Raw genomic sequence first — 5,000 nt, forward strand, 5'->3', positions numbered from 1 at the left:
GCGTCAAAAGAACGTTGCAGGTTCTGCACAGCTAGCTGAGCAGAGTCGGCAATACAATACAATATTGTATAATCCATGTATACATGTGCATGGTAGTTAGTTAAAGATAAAAATAAATAAATAAATAAATAAATAAATATATATATATATATTAATGTAAACTGTAAAAAGAACTGGAGCCAGGATTGAATCTTTTGGAAGCACCCTTAGTTATCGTTAAAAACTCTCAACGAATTGTTCCCAAATTGACTGATTGCTGCGGATCAGATAAGCAATTCAGGAACCGTGCGTATGCACCCGAACGAAAACCAACATTACTGAAAATATGCAAAAGCGAAGAATGATCAACAGTGGCAAATGCCTTGGAGAGGTCAACGAAGATGGCAGCACAATTTGTTTTTTGTCATCTGAGGCACTGCCGATGTTTTTCTCAACCAAAGTGATGACAGAAATAGTAGAGCAGAAAGATGAGGAAAAAAAGGATCCAAACTGTCTTCACGAGCAGATTTTTTGAGAGCAATGGTGTGAAGAGCCTCAATAACTACACTGAGAGGCATGATTTGGAATGGGTACATAATCTACTACTACTACTACTTTCGGCTGCTCCTGTTAAGGGTCGCCACAGCAGGGCACCTGTTTCCATCTCTTCCTGTCTTCTGCATCGTCCTCTGTCACGCCAACCGACTGCATGTCCTCCCTCACCACATCCATAAGCTTCCTCTTTGGCATCACTCCTGACACTCTTTTCCACCCACTCCACCCTGCCTGCACTCTCCTCTTCACCTCTCTGCTGCACTCCCCGTTACTTTGAACAGTTGATCTCAAGTATTTAAACTCATCCACCTTTGTCACCTCTACTCCTTGCATTTTCACCATTCCACTGTCCTCCCTCTCGTTCACGCATATTTATTCTATCTTGCTCCCTCTGACTCTTATTCCTCTGCTCTCCAGTGCATACCTCCACCTCTCCAGGCTGTCCTCAACCGGCTCCCTACTCTCACTACAGCTCACAGTGTCATCCGCAAACATCATAGTCCATGGAGACTCCTGCCTGATCTTGTCCGTCAACCTGTCCATCACCACTGCAAACAAGAAAGGGCTCAGAGCCGATCCTTGATGTAATCCCACCTCCACCTTGAACCCATCTGTCATTCCAACCGCACACCTCACCACTGTCACACTTCCCTCATACATATCCTGCACCACTCCTACATACTTCTCTGCAACTCCTGACTTCCTCATACAATACCACACCTCCTCTCTCGACACCCTGTCGTATGCTTTCTCTAAACCCACAAAGACACAATATAGCTCCTTCTGGCCTTCTCTATACTTCTCCATCAACATTCTCAAAGCAAACATCACATCTGTGGTGCTCTTTCGTGGCATGAAACCATACTGCTGCTCGCTAATCATCACCTCTCCTCCTCTTAACCTAGCTTCTATTACTCTTTCCCATATCTTCATGTTGTGGCTGATCAACTTTATACCTCTGTAGTTGCTACAGCTCTGCACATCGCCCTTGTTCTTGAAAATCGGTACCAGTGTGCTTCTTCTCCGCTCTTCGAGTATCCTCTCACGTTTCAAGTTTATGTTAAACAATCTAGTTAAAAACCCCACTGCCGTCTCTCCTAAACACCTCCGTGCCTCCACAGCTATGTCATCTGGATCAGTCACCTTTCCACGCTTCATCCTCTTCATAGCTGCCCTCACTTCTTCCTTGCTAATCCACTGCACTCCCTGATTCACTATCCCCACATCATCCACCCTTCTCTCTCTCTCTCTCTCTCTCTCTCTCTCTCTCTCTCTCTCTCTCTCTCTCGCTCTCTCTCTCTCTCTCTCTCTCTCTCTCTCTCTCTCTCTCTCTCTCTCTCTCTCATTTTTCATTCATCAGTGCCTCTACCGTACTCCTTCCACCTTCTCAGCACACTCTCCTCACTTGTCAGCACATTTCTATCTCTATCCTTCACCCTCTTAACCTGCTGCACATCCTTCCCAGCTCAGTCTCTCTGTCTAGCCAATCGGTACAAGTCCCTTTCTCCTTCCTTAGGGTCTCACACAACTCGCCATGTGCCTTTTCCTTTGCCTTCGCCACCTCTCTCTTTGCTTTGCGCCTCTCCTCCTGTACTCCTGTCTACTTTCTTCATCTCTCTGATTATACCACTTCTTCTTTGCCAACTTCTTCCACTGTATACTTTGCTGCACTTCCTCATTCCACCGCCAAGTCTTCCTTCCTCTGTCCAGATGACACACCAAGTACCTTCCTAGCTTTCTCCCTTACTATATGTGCAGTAGTTGCCCAGCCATGTGGCAACCCTTCACTACCACCCAGTGCCTGTCTTAACTCCTGCCCCGAACTCCACACAACAGTCTTTCTTCTTCAAATTCCACCATTTGATCCTTGGTTCTGCCTTCACTCTCTTACTCTTCTTGATCTCCATCCTACAGACCACCATCCGATGCTGCTCTGCTGGTGACAGGGTCTCCCCTGTCACCACCAGAGCCTGAGACAGGGTCTCCCCTGTCACCACCTTGCAGTCTCCAATCCCTTTCAAATTGTGCGTCCTGCATAAGGTGTAGTCCACCTGTGTGCACTTTTGTCCACTCTTGTACATCACCCTGTGTTCCCCCCTGTCCTTGAAATATATATTCACCACAGCCATGTCCACTCCCTTTCACAAAATCCACCACCATATGTTCCTCCACATTCCTCTCCTTGGCACCATACCTACCCATCACCTCCTCATCACCTCGGTTCCCTTCACCAACATCCCCATTGAAGTCCGCTCCAATCACCACTCTCTCCTCCTTGGGTACCCTCTCCACCACATCATCCAACTCACTCCAGAATTCTTCTTTCTCTTCCATCTCACACCCAATTTGTGGGGCATATGCGCTGATAACATTCATCAACACACCTTCGATTTCCAACTTCATACTCATCACTTCCGTCTGACACTCTCTTCACCTCCAGCACGCTCTTGACATACACTTCTTTCAGAATTACCCCTACCCCCATTTCTCCTCCCATTCGCACCACGGTAGAAGAGTTTGAACCCACCTCCGATACGCCTGGCCTTACTCCCTTTCCACCTGGTCTCTTGCACACACAGAATATCTACCTGCCTTCTGTCCCTCATATCAGCCAGCTCTCTCCCTTTACCAGCAATAGTGCCAACATTCAACGTTCCGACTCTCACCTCCACACTCCCACCCTTGCTTCTCTCTCCCGCTGCCTCTGGACATGCCTTCCTCCTCTCCTCCTCCTTCTCCCAACAGTAGCATAGTTTCCACCAGCACCCTGCTGGCCAACAGTACAGGTGGCGGTCATTTATAACCTGGGCCCTCGACCGATCTGGTATGGAAATCTGATTTATGATCCGCATATTTGATTTGGCAAAGGTTTTACGCCAGATTCCTTTCCTGACACAACCCTTCCATTTATCCGGGCTTGGGACCGGCACTAAGAACACACTGGCTTGTGCATCCTCACTGGCTGGCATGGAGTAGGTACATAATCATGATTAATAAAGAGATGGTAAATGTTAGGAGGGATCCACTATCCTCATCCTCAGAGTGTCTATTATAGGCAGAACAGGTCTCACTATGATCATATACTAAGCAATAATCAAACTTGACATAAGTGGGTAGGGAGGCACTTTTATTAGCTTTTTACCACCTTTCAAATTTTTGCAGTTTTTTGAATAAGAGCTGTAGAGACCAAGTTCAAATAACAATCAGATTTAGCCTTTCTCACAAGGGATGTGCATTCATTTCTAATCTTTCAAAATGAAACCCTGTGGAATTCCTCTTTGAGGGACCAAACTTTGTTTCTTGACATGAATAAGGTTGCCACCACCACGTAATGCGGTGTTAAGCGGTTGTGGTCATTTCACGTCTTTCTGTGAGATCAGGTTGTTAAAGAATCTGTCTGAGTGTCTTCTGTCTGTCTGCATATCTATCTACCTGTCTGTCTGTCTGTCTGTCTGTCTGTCTGTCTGTCTGTCTGTCTGTCTGTCTATCTATCTGTCTGTCTATCTCAACTTCCTAAAGCAGAATCTGTTAGCTCACAAATTGTGTAGTTTTGCATCGAGGTTTTGCATGCGAAAGAGTTGTGCATACAAAGATTACAAGCATCGACATTTGCCAGATTTACCAGTTTTATTGTCCTCCAAGAGGAAATCTGTTGCCAGGCCTGTACATCAAAACACAAGTTCTAACACGGGATTCATTTGAGCTTTTTAAACGAGCAAATGTTGCTAGGCAACAAATAACACCGTATCGGCCAGTATGCAGGTTTTTGACTGACGTCGATGCACATAGCAGCTCACCCGCTACATGGACAAGCTAAGTGGCTAACATTACTACCAGCTTCGTTGTCGTTACGCCCATTAGTTGTATGTCTTGCTGTCACTTCAGCTATTTTACAGGCGGTTGACAGGCAAATATTTACGCGTTCACACAGTCCATCTGCCTTTGGACGGGTTCACTGGTCTGAAAAATGCGTTGCTTGGACATTGATTCATAAGAAGGCGTCACGTGTGTACCCTACTAGCATATATGTTCTGCTAAACTGTGTCTGTGTGTGGATCGGGTGCTCTGCAGGAGCACAGAATCCAGGGCACCGAGTGTGCTGACACTGAAGGCTTGAATAAAAAAAGTTTCAGATCCCCTCGCCGTCGCTGCTGTTTCAGCCAGACGACTGATAACATCCAGAGAGAATTAGACCGAGGCAGGATGAGCACAGAGTGGGCGTTTACTTAATACCTATTATCCTTCATCTACAGAGAGTGGGTGGTAATCTACTCTCCCCTCTCTCCATCCCTCTTTCCCTTCTCTTCCTTCTGTCTCCCTCTGTTCATCTTCCACCGTAGGTATGTTTACCTTGGCGAGTGAAAGCTAGTGAGTGAGAGCGTGAGTGTTTATGAGCCCAATTTCTCTCTCTCTCTCTCTCTCTCTCTCTCTCTCTCTCTCTCTCTCTCTCTCTCTCTCTCTCTCTC

The 5,000-nt window shown here is 46.4% G+C and overlaps 1 protein-coding gene across 1 annotated transcript in view; it reads left to right on the forward strand.

Moving 5' to 3' along the window:
• Window positions 1–5,000, forward strand: part of slc8a4b (solute carrier family 8 member 4b) — an 87,103-nt gene that overhangs the window by 16,026 nt on the left and 66,077 nt on the right.

The sequence above is a fragment of the Lampris incognitus genome, chromosome 20, assembly GCF_029633865.1.
Source record: "Lampris incognitus isolate fLamInc1 chromosome 20, fLamInc1.hap2, whole genome shotgun sequence".
Taxonomy (NCBI): Eukaryota; Metazoa; Chordata; class Actinopteri; order Lampriformes; family Lampridae; genus Lampris; species Lampris incognitus.